Consider the following 12993-nt stretch of genomic DNA (forward strand, 5'->3'; position numbering starts at 1 on the left):
TCCACAGAAAACGAGTGGTTAGAAATCTGCTTTAGCAAAGTTGGTTCAGATGTCTGAATAGCTTTAGGGGCCAAGTCCTGGTGAGAAGAAACGTAAGCAAGGTCGATTAGAGGTTCATGTGGGAGTGAAGAGTTAGACCATGGGTGGGGAGAGATTCTAAGTTGTGTGGAACTAGTAAGCAGGGGAACAGGCACTGCTCTATTTTTAAAGAATCTATGAATAGTTATTCCTAGATTAGCTGATGAGGATCTAATGGATAACATTTTTCAAGCTGTAAGGCAAGAGGAAAAATGAACCAAGGCACGAGCTTTGATACCATTAAAAAATAAGTATTGAATTTGAAGAATGTCTGAAGGGAAAAGTGCCAATTTTGGTTTGAAAAAATTGCAAAAGTAAGTAATGCGTTCAGATTGCAGTTGTAAACCAGGGGGTTTTGGGAATTTTTTGAATATTAACTGTAAAGGGTCCAGAACTAGGTTCCATTGATTAGTCCTATGTATAGGAGGTGGTTGAGGTCTTAGAAGCACATCAGACCACGGGTCCTGCAGGAGAGCTGATTGCGAAGAAGCCTGCTTCTGAAAAGTAAGAGATATATCAAATGAATCGGAGATCAGTGAATGGTTCTCGATCGAAGATTTCTTTAGTTGAGAGGGTAGGGGGCTATCTCCTATGGATGCCCTATCCGTAGTGATCCGTGCGGCATTGGTGTTCCGAGGTAGCAGTACTGAAGGTTTTGACGAGGTAGAGTGTTTGATGGTGATTGTTCCAGAAGGGCAAATAACTTCTTAAAGTTCATTTTCGTACCAATAGAATGTTTGTAGTTCTTCACGTTGCAGGATTTCTTTTTCTTACAGTTCTGTGCACGACGTTGCCTTCGTTTGGATTTATTTTTTCTGGAGCAACCGGATTTAACACTAGGTTTATTGTTTACTGGCATCTCTTGTGTCATAAACAGAGAGGGAGGAGTAGGAGCTGAAGGGTGGGCAGCTGACGAAACAGAGTCCTTATGCCCAAATGAGTTAAGTAACAGTGATAGTAGACGATTACTTTCGAGTAATGACGACTTGATGGAGTCAAGGTCAAAAGCAAGCATAAATAGCCAGCCTAATACTGCGGGGCTAATTTCTTTTGCTGACTGACTTGCGTTTACCGACTTGTGAGTGGGATCCTTAAATACATCAGAGAGGTGATCTTCAATCGCGCCAGGGCAGCATGGCCCCTCGTTGTTCCCAATAGATCTTAATGTCATGCATGGGCTGCCCTCATTTGGCAAGGAGATTAAAGTGTCAGCAGTATTTTGTGTCGTGCACTCGGCATTATTAACACTTACGTCCGTTGGTATCTTAGGTGGCTCAATGGATAAATCCTGTGGAGTAGAGCTCTTACCGAAGGCTGACTCCACAATAGCTATTTCTTCTGCCAAAGTTAACGCCGAGGAGGAATTAGTGATAAATTCACTAGAGTCTTTTAGAAAAGGGTGTAAGATGGACCAATCGTGATTTGTAGGAAGATCATGGGAAGGGATCTTTGATATATCCTCTGTCTTAGGAGAGAGAAAAAACTGGGTAATTTGTAATTGCCCCTTTAAATCCCTCGTATGTTGTGGTGTATGTTGGATATCAGGAGGTGTATGAAGATGCAGCAGATTAGGAGCTTTAGCTTTTCCCTTTTTCTTTTTATTTTCCTGTTTATTCTGTTTTTTCTTCAGAGGTTGGGATTGAAGGGGGATCCCAAATGCCTTCCTTTGGTTTCTCGTCAAAGCCATTCAAAGTCCAAAATTAGCACAAATAATTGAGGGTTTAGAGATGAGTGTATCCCTTTAAGTGTGGGGTATCTTTAAGTGCAGATTCTCTCCAAAGTAAACAATGATAAAAGCGACTAATAATGTCACTACATGGAATATGGGACAGCCAAAACCATGAAAAAGGTTAAATAAGATTAAAATAAATAAAAACAGTCAATGAGTAAAACAGAAGGAAAGAATTTAGCCGTTCGAGCTGATAAAAGGTCGGTTCTTAAAAGACGACACAACTCCACTAAATGCAGCACAGGGCAAAGAGCCAAAAGTCATTAATCAAAAGTCTGAGATAAGACTGAGACTAAGAAAGGTTCAGAGGGGATGGCAAAAGGGAGTAAATAGGCAATATGATCTCAAAGCTCTGGAGCTGTTACTGTTACGGAGCTTACTTGTCAGGACGCCATCTTATCGCTCTTCCCTGGATATCCTATCTGCAAATGAGGATCATAAACAAGTGTAAAATTATGCATATTGGAGCAAAAAATCTTAATTTCACATATACGCTCATGGGGTCTGAACTGGCGGTGACCGACCAGGAGAGAGACCTCGGGGTTGTAGTGGACAGCACAATGAAAATGTCGACCCAGGGTGTGGCAGCTGTGAAAAAGGCAAATTCCATGCTAGCGATAATTAGGAAAGGTATTGAAAATAAAACAGCCAATATCATAATGCCGTTGTATAAATCTATGGTGCGGCCGCATTTGGAATACTGTGTACAGTTATGGTTGCCTCATCTCAAAAAGGATATTATAGAGTTGGAAAAGGTTCAGAAGAGGGCAACCAGAATGATCAAGGGGATGGAGCGACTCCCTTACGAGGAAAGGTTGCAGCATTTTAGTTTAGAGAAAAGGCGGGTCAGAGGAGACATGATAGAAGTGTATAAAATTATGCATGGCATTGAGAAAGTGGATAGAGAAAAGTTCTTCTCCCTCTCTCATAATACTAGAACTCATGGACATTCAAAGAAGCTGAATGTTGGAAGATTCAGGACAGACAAAAGGAAGTACTTCTTTACTCAGCGCATAGTTAAACTATGGAATTTGCTCCCACAAGATGCAGTAATGGCCACCAGCTTGGACGGCTTTAAAAGAAGATTAGACAAATTCATGGAGGACAGGGCTATCAATGGCTACTAGCCGTGATGGCTGTGCTGTGCCACCCTAGTCAGAGGCAGCATGCTTCTGAAAACCAGTTGCCGGAAGCCTCAGGAGGGGAGAGTGTTCTTGCACTCAGGTCCTGCTTTCGGGCTTCTCCCAGGCACCTGGTTGGCCACTGTGAGAACAGGATGCTGGACTAGATGGGCCACTGGCCTGATCCAGCAGGCTCTTCTTAGGGAAAGTCCTGTCTCAGTAACCTATTAGAATTCTTTGAGAGTGTCAACTGTTGACCATTGAACCACACTGTCACTGAGTGTTTTTCCATCAAGTCTGAAAGTGTGGAAATCTGTAGCTAAGAGAAGTTATGTCTTTGCCCACTCTGGGAACGGATAACCAAGGACGTTGTCATGGAAGCATCAAGATAGACTGGGAGAGTTCTAGCAGTTATTTGTGTTGAGCTGAGTCTTCTGTGTAATGTCTTTGAACTGAGAACTTCTCTCCTAGAGGGGGGGATCTTAAAGCCTTAAGCCATAATGTCTTAATAAAAGACTCTTAACCTGATCTAATGCATCTGACAAGTTTCTTGAGCAACTTAACTCCAACGTAACGTATGCTGTTTCACGCAACAACGCACACACGTCAACATCAACAAGCATATAGATAGAGGTGATCCAGTGGACATAGTGTACTTAGACTTTCAAAAAGCGTTTGACAAGGTACCTCACCAAAGACTTCTGAGGAAGCTTAGCAGTCATGGAATAAGAGGAGAGGTCCTCTTGTGGATAAGGAATTGGTTAAGAAGCAGAAAGCAGAGAGTAGGAATAAACGGACAGTTCTCCCAATGGAGGGCTGTAGAAAGTGGAGTCCCTCAAGGATCGGTACTGGGACCTGTACTTTTCAACTTGTTCATTAATGACCTAGAATTAGGAGTGAGCAGTGAAGTGGCCAAGTTTGCTGACGACATTAAATTGTTCAGGGTTGTTAAAACAAAAAGGGATTGTGAAGAGCTCCAAAAAGATCTCTCCAAACTGAGTGAATGGGCGGAAAAATGGCAAATGCAATTCAATATAAACAAGTGTAAAATTATGCATATTGGAGCAAAAAATCTGAATTTCACATATACGCTCATGGGGTCTGAATTGGCGGTGACCGACCAGGAGAGAGACCTCGGGGTTGTAGTGGACAGCGCGATGAAAATGTCGACCCAGTGTGCGGCAGCTGTGAAAAAGGCAAATTCCATGCTAGCGATAATTAGGAAAGGTATTGAAAATAAAACAGCCGATATCATAATGCCGTTGTATAAATCTATGGTGTGGCCGCATTTGGAATACTGTGTACAGTTCTGGTCGCCTCATCTCAAAAAGGATATTATAGAGTTGGAAAAGGTTCAGAAGAGGGCAACCAGAATGATCAAGGGGATGGAGCAACTCCCTTACGAGGAAAGGTTGCAGCATTTGGGGCTTTTTAGTTTAGAGAAAAGGCGGGTCAGAGGAGACATGATAGAAGTGTATAAAATTATGCATGGCATTGAGAAAGTGGATAGAGAAAAGTTCTTCTCCCTCTCTCATAATACTAGAACTCGTGGACATTCAAAGAAGCTGAATGTTGGAAGATTCAGGACAGACAAAAGGAAGTACTTCTTTACTCAGTGAATAGTTAAACTATGGAATTTGCTCCCACAAGATGCAGTAATGGCCACCAGCTTGGATGGCTTTAAAAGAAGATTAGACAAATTCATGGAGGACAGGGCTATCAATGGCTACTAGCCATGATGGCTGTGCTCTGCCACCCTAGTCAGAGGCAGCATGCTTCTGAAAACCAGTTGCCGGAAGCCTCAGGAGGGGAGAGTGTTCTTGCACTCGGGTCCTGCTTGCGGGCTTCTCCCAGGCACCTGGTTGGCCACTGTGAGAACAGGATGCTGGACTAGATGGGCCACTGGCCTGATCCAGCAGGCTCTTCTTATGTTCTTATGAATATTTCTCTTCAATATACGGTGACATAACATATTTTTAAACAGACAAATAAAGCCTTTATACAATCAATGGTGTGCAGCCACACTTGGAATATTGTGCGCGCAGTTCTGGTTGGTGCATCTCTAAAAGGATATTGTAGACCTAGAAATGATGCAGAAAATAATCAAGGGACTGGAGCAGCTCCACCATGAGGAAAGTTTACAGCGTTTGGGGCTCTCTCATAAATCTAGTTATCATGAAGGTGATATATTACCTCCAGTATATCTCAGTTGCTGAGGAACAACAATTGCTCTCATATGGTGCTTGTGGGTTTTCCATGAGCATCTGGTTGGCCACTGTGGAAACAGGATGCAAGACTAGACAAGTTTTAGGCTGCAATCCTAACCTGTTTTACTTGGGAGTGAGCCCCATTGAATTCATCGGGACTTATTTCTGAGTAGACATAGGACTGCAACCTTAGTTAGATCAAGCAGAGCTGTCCCTATGTTCTTTGTGCCCTTAATAGCAGCTTGATCTGGTGGAACAATCAGGTAGAGCTTTTCTCAGTATGTCATAATTCCCTGATCACTGCTGCAGATTAAGCTGCTGCTCATGAAACAGCAAAGTGCAGGTTGAAAAGTTGACAGTGCACATTAGTTGCTCCCTCACTGCAACATGGATGAGAAGGAGAAAATACACTGAAGGATTTTTATGCCTATGCTGAGACAGGTTAAATATGCTTAACATCATGTAATGTTGGCCCTTGCTAAAGCACTTTTTTGCAAATGGACACCATTAAGGAGTTATATTCTTGCTAACTTGCTGAGTTTTGGAAGCCTTTGGAGGTGTAAGGAACTTGAAATCTGGTTTGCTATGAGCAATGGGGTTTTAAACACCAGAAAGAGCCAGATGACAGAATACTGAAAATGAAGTTGCTGGAGACAGAAGCTGAGATGGCATGACAGGTGGGACTGGACCACAATGTACAGCTGTGGAAACCTTGGAAAGAGGATTTTGTTTCATGAAATGCAGAGTCCTTTCTTCAAGTTTGCCAAACCCAGGCATGGACCAAGTATGCACATGTTTGCAAAGGGAATCTCATAATATTCCTTCCCAGTGAAACCACAACATCTCCTCAGAGCTCTAATTAAAGAGGGAGGCAACAGCCTCAGGCAAGCCAAGTTGCACTAAGCTCCAGTTTGCAGGGATGTTTTCTTAGTGGCCAAAAGAGGCGCCAAGTCTATTAATAGCACTGCAAAGTGTTTGTCATTGGTTGTAAGGGCAATACACGTAATAAGGCATTCAGTGGTCTCTGGGGTATTTTCAAGATAAAATGCCTGAGCTGTTTTAGAGGAGTACTTCTGAACCTTTGATGCCCATGGAATAACAATAACAACAACAGTAATATATTACTATTAATTTGATTGCTATCGTGCTCTATGTGATGGGCTCACAGTATTTTTTTTCAGAGTATGTATGTATTTTTTCTATTATGCATCTGTACAAAAATGGCAACTCAAAGGAAGAAATTGTTATATTCCTATATAATAGAAGATTTTTGTAAGCATCATCCTACACACTCCTGCACAGGCATGATGCTGTAAGGTGGGGTGGTGGTGGTGATAACCCATGTGCATGGGGTGGGAGGGGGAGTGCTGGCAGCCCATGGGGAGATGTGCTGGTGACAGCAGGGGATACTGGTGAGCAAAGTGAGCAGAGTGGAACCCCTAGTTGTTGTTGTTGTTGTTGTTAAGTAGTTGTATTAGTCGCCGTAGTAGTCGTAGTCATAGTAGTAGTAGCAGCAGCAGCTATACACACAAACACTCTATAAAGTTCATTACGTATCTACAAATTATTACTTTGAACATTCATATTTGCATTGTAGCATATCTTAATTCATTTTAAATGCAGGCAGGGGAGGCTGGCTTACTTGGACTACTGGGGCAGTGTCCCTTCAACCTCAGCCAACCTGTCTGTCCTTTCACTTGCAACTAGTCCAGGGGGTGGCACTGCCTCTCAGTTTTCTCCTTCTGCTGCCCCTATAGAAGTCAGCAGGCAGAAGGATAGAGTCAAAACTAGAATTACTTAGCTCTGCCTGTCATTGGCTGTAGCTCCCCTTACTTTTGGGTGCCCTGCCTTCCATCCCACCTGGCCCAATGGGCACCAGCCACCACTGAATGCAGGCTTGACATTCATAAACTGTGTCCAATTCGCCCTAATCTCTCCCACTTTTGACAATTTTCCTTGGTTCTCATCAAAAGATTTGTGGTGTCTTTTCATAAATGTTAATAATCCTGTCCCCCGGGGGCTCACAATCTAAGGCAATCAAATAAAAGGGCCCAAATAAAATGAAAATCTCATTGTAAACATAAAACCTTTTTTTAAAAAAATAAACTAACTATGCCATCCCTTATATAACCAGTCCAAAAGTCATCCAAAGGACAGAGGGTTGTGGGATTTTTTACCACCTTCTAAATACTGATTTCTTTATAAGCTGCTACAGTGTGGTTTGGGTTGGGTGAGGAAACAGAGTTCAGTCCCAGGTGTGATTGTGGTAATGTCTTTGGAGTTTGGCCTAGGAGGTAAAGGGGTCTTCACTCCCAGGCCCTAGAATGCTCTCTCTTTCCATCAATAGCATAAATGATCAGTCAGTGGCAAGAACTGAAAAGAAATGCTGCAGAGTGGAATGGGACAGATGGGTAGCAAAGGAGCAATCATAGGTGTATGTCATTTATGTACTTGGTACTTTGCAGAGTAAGATAAGCAGAAAGAGAAAGGTCCCTGCCCCAAGAAGATGACAATCTATACATTGTTGTTGGAGGAGACAGTAAGGGAAAGCAAGAGGCAAGGGTATTATTTATTATTTTCTTTCATTACATCTCTATCCCACCTTTCTTCCATCATGGAACCCAGGGCGTTGTACATGTAGTTCTCAGGCAGTCAACCATTCATGCACTAACTAGACACAGATCTGTTTAGCTTTAACAAGATGGTGGCTCATGTGCTTTCAAACTATACCCTGGATAAGAAGAGATAAAGGCAAGCAAATGCATTTTCTCATAAGGAAACTGTGACATCACACACATCTTTCACACAATAGCACTTTCCATGCGGACAGAATGAGAAATGGCTACACTGAAGATCACATTCAAGTTTTGTGTGCTCCCTTTAATACCATGGTATCTAGTCATGGTTCTGCTCATAATATCTGAATAACACTGCAGATATGAAAGTCTTATATGCAACCCTGGGATCAGGAGATCTAACTGGTTACCTCAACATTGACATGCAGGCTACTGGGATTCGCTGACTAGGGATGGAAAGAGCTGTCAATTTTGGTTCTCTTGGTTTCTCATTTTTCCAGTTTTAAATTCTGTTCTCCAAATCCTCATGAAAATTCTCCAGCATTTTAGTTCAAATTTCTTTCAATAAACACATTTTTGTAGGCTGTTTTGACTAATTTACACAGTTTTGCAAGGCGTTTCTTGTTATATAATGCATTTTTGCATGTTATTTCCACTCAAACATTCATTGTTATGCACACTTTCCCCTAATATATGCATTTTTGTAAGCATTGTTTGGTTAGCAAACTGCATCGCAAAATTTGAATAAGTGCAAATTTCGAAGATTGGCTGTTACTCAGTTCTCATATTGTTTTGGAAAATGTGAATGTGATAGATTCAGCTTGCAATGAGAAGTGAATCAAAATTCTCACCCATCCCTGTTGCTGACCCATCCTTTTCTTATGGGCTGGGTAGGGGCAGGCATGAGTGCTACCACTTATACAATGTCAGCAAAATAGCCAGACACACTACATTTCAACTGAGCGGTAGAGCAGAATCACCCCTCATAGTCATGGATGCCTCAATAGCAATCCTGCTCATACTCCAAAAGGAAATGTAAGAAGTAGATATTACCTTGAGGGGTGTGTGTGTGTGTGTGTTTAGATAGTGGGAAACACAGAAGTGGGGTAGGTACTTAAGAGAAAGATTGTTTCAGAAAAAAATCTGAAATTCAGGACTATGTAGAGCTCTGGACAGTGACACAGCCGCAGAGTAGGCTTGACAATGAGCTCAGTGAAAGTTCTGGAATTTCCCTTCTAGCCATCGTCTTCCTACTTACCTCCTGCCCTTCAGATCCCCAGAATAACAAGGTGCTCACTGGGCTTTGTTCAGCAGAAGAAGATGACTAGGAGAGATCATAGCTGCTTTCACACATGGGGCTTATTGCATCAGTTTTGTGGATTAATATGGTAGTGCTTCTATCCTGAATCCTACAATTCCTTTCACACTGCAGTACCTGTTGAGTTAAGGAACCATGGTTTTTTCAGCCAATATACTGGCATCTTGAGCAAATGTCTTTCACACTGATGCAATGAGCAACATCTTTTTTTCATTCCTCAACCATTATAAGCATGCACACTGTAGTTCTCCCATAATTCACTGTGTGAGTTAGTTTCTGGATACAGAGGTGTGTGTGTGGGAAAGCAGAAATGGGAAACTGCTACCCATGCCTACACTGGAATACTGGTGCAATTTTCATCAGGCAAAAAAAAATACTGATGCACGCCTAAAGGGTGGGAATGCATTCCATGCCGGGATGCATGTCATGTGAGCAGCTGCAGTTGGCACAAACTTCCAATGATCTTGTTTACATCATGTGAAAGATCAAATAAAATGTGCAAATTACCAGGTAAGAAATTGTCAGAACGACGGAATAAAGTACAGTGTGAAAGCAATGAAGTACCAATGTCAACCACCCAAGTCATCCTTTGCATTCCACAGAGTGACCAAGGGATCAGCAGGAGCATCAGCCATGCTAACCAGAAACTCCTCAAGGGCTTTCTGAAATCCTATGGATTGCATAAGCTTCCTGGGCGAGATCATTCTAATTGGTCTCCCCACCCGTGCAGAAGGGAATTGCTGCTGTGATCGCAATGATCCATTGCCTGAATGGTTGACCTCAACAGGAAATGCTCCAACCATGACAAAGGAGTTAGAGCAAAATCTCTCACTCCTGGACCACTATCCTTCTATCCAGTTGAGTAAACCAAATCAAGCATGTATCCTGCAACATAAATTGGGCCAATGACATGTTGGGACAGCTGCACGGTTGTCCTCCCTGTCGAGGAAGTCTCAGCATGAATGCTGAGGTCCCCCATGATTAACAACCTGGGAATCCTCAACACCAAATCCAAGACCACCTCTGTCAACTTAGGCTGTCTGCTGGGCAGCAGAGTGAGAGATCCCTAATCTACCCTGATTGTTTGACACAAGATACAAACACTCAAAACTGGACCCCAACCAGACAGAAAACCTGCAGAAGGAGGTAGAATTCTTATAGATCACAGCAATGTTACCACCCTGGCCTTCAGTCCTATGATAATGCTGAATGGAGTACCCAGGTGGGCATAGCTGAAAGAGACTGACATCTCCCAATCTCAAATAATCCACCCAGGTTTCAACGATACCAGCTAGTTCCGCCCACTCATCTATGATCAAGTCACAGGCAGTGGTGATCTTACTATGGACCAGCCTGGCATTTAGCATTAACAGGAGCAGGGCTAAGGCCAAACTGGCCGAGCAACCAGGGAATAGCCATGAAGGGGAAGAAATCACCTGTGTATGTGATTGGCTGAAGAGTGGAACAGGAAAACCAATTCAGGCTACAGTGGGATTGGAACAAAAGCTCTTTTGCTCAGTGAAAAGACACATTGAATAAATATTGGAGGTGGGGTGCAGCATGGCTGCAGGTTCTACCCTCCCCTTCTCGAATGCCATAACTTTACTGTTGCTGAAATAGTAATCCTTCTCAGCATGGGGGAGATCTCAGATTCAGATTTTTGGCCTAAGCTTTGGATGAACACGTCATCTTGTGAGCCTGCAAATAATGAAAAAAACAAATCAAGGTTTTTTATATTCTCTTGTTTTCTGTTTCTCACTTATCTGCTTCAACCTCAGCCTCATAAATGTGCGCAGTGATGAACTACATCTTTAACATCTTTCTTACCAGCTAAGTGGAAAAACTGAGACATTTTCTGATTAGGTGCCTTATTAAATGGAACGGTTGTGTACTGCAAAGGAACTTTATTACTGTCGAAGTCATTAAATTTCCTCTAAAGTCTTGCATATGTCAATAGATTGCAGTGCAAGGCTCCTGCCGTGCTATGATCTACCCATTCTTCAAAAGCTGTTGGAAGTGTGTGTGAGTGACATGCAGCCTATCTGAAGAGTTTTTCCTCCACCGGAGGATAAGAAGATGGCTGTGTTAATTCAAAGATTCAAATGTCAGCATGTGGGCAAAAATATTGTTCTCAAAAGCTTTGCATGATTTTAAAATAAATCACCATTTACTGTTCACAGCGGGGAGAAGTGGTGATGGCTTAATAGTGTGTGAAGTATCAGCACCTGATCTTATAAGGTTAGGCTTGGTGGGGACCACTCTTTTCTCATTTTAGTTCTGACTAAATTAGACATTTGTGTCAACTATATGCCTACAAAGAAAAGGCAGTAGTGCTCAATTCCTACTTTGGCTCAGTATTCTCCCAAAATACGGTCTATGACCCTCCCGGGAAACATGAAGTGGAAGGGGGAGGATTGCAGCTTGAGATTGATAGACAAATGGTCAAGGAATATCTAATCACTTTGAACAAGTTCAAATCTGCAGGCCCGACAAACTGTATCCTAGAGTATTGAAGGAACTGGCTGAAGCACTTTCAGAACCACTGTCTATTATCTTTGTGAAATCATGCAGGATGGGTGAAGTGCTGGATGACTGGAGGAGAGCTAATGTCTCTGTCTTCAAAAAGGGCAAAAAGGAGGAACCTGGGAACTACAAACCAGTCAGCCTGACATCAATCCCTGGGAAAATTCTAGAGCAGATTATAAAGCGGTCAGTCTTTAAGCACCTTGAAATTAATGCAGTGATTACTAGAAGCCAACATGGATTTATAAAGAATAAATCCTGCCAGACTAATCTTATCTCATTTTTTGATCAGGTAACCTCCCTCATACACTGTGGGAATGCTGTGGACATAATATATCCCAACTTCAGTTCAGCTTCTGACAAAGTGCCCCATGATATTCTGATTAGCAAGCTAGCTAAATGTGGGCTGGATGGAAAAACTATCGGGTGGCTCCACAATTGACTACAGAATTGTACTCATAGAGTGCTTATCAATGAATCATTTTCAAACTGGAGGGAGGTAACGAGTGGGGTACCACAGGGCTCGGTCCTGGGCCCAGTGCTCTTTGACATTTTTATTAATGACTTGGATGAGGAGGTTCAGGGAATGTTTATGAAATTTGCAGATGATACAAAATTGGGAGGGATAGCTAATACCCTGGAAGGCAGAAATAAAATTCAAAGGGATCTTGTTAGGCTGGAGCACTGAGCTGAAAACAACAGAATGAAATTTAATAGGGATAAGTGCAAAGTTCTACACCTAGAGAACTAAAGAAACCAAATGCACAGTCGTAAGACAGGGGATACTTGGTTCAGCAATAGTGCATGCGAGAAGGCTCTTAGGATTGTTGTTGATCACATGCTAAATATGGCTGCAAAAGAGGTAAATGCTATTTTAGGCTGCATTAACAAAAGTATAGTTTCCAAATCGCGTGAAGTATTGGTTCACCTCTATTTTTCACTGGTTAGGCCTCATCTTGAGTGCTTTAAGAAGGATGCAGACAAACTAGAACAGGTTCAGAGGAGGGCAACAAGGATGATCAGGGGACTGGAAACAAAGCCCTATGAGGAGAGACTGAAAGAACTGGGCATGTTTGGCCTTGAGAAGAGAAGACTGGGGGGAGATAGGATAGCACTGTTCAAATACTTGAAAGGTTGCCACACAGAGGAGGGCGAGGATCTCTTCTTGATCATTCTAGAGTGCAGAACACAGAATAATGGGCTCAACTTGCAGGAAGCCAGATTTCGATTGAACATCACGAAAAACTTTCTAACTGTTAAAGCAGTACAACAATGGAACCAATTACTTAGGGAGGTAGTGGGCTCTTCAACACTAGAGGCATTGAAGAGGCAGCTGGACAGCCACCGGTCAGGTAGGCTTTAATTTGGATTCCTGTGTTGAGCAGGGGGTTGGGCTTGATGGCCTTATAAGCCCCTTCCAACTCTATGATTCTATTATTCT

Source organism: Rhineura floridana, chromosome 2 (assembly GCF_030035675.1).
Source record: "Rhineura floridana isolate rRhiFlo1 chromosome 2, rRhiFlo1.hap2, whole genome shotgun sequence".
NCBI lineage: Eukaryota > Metazoa > Chordata > Lepidosauria > Squamata > Rhineuridae > Rhineura > Rhineura floridana.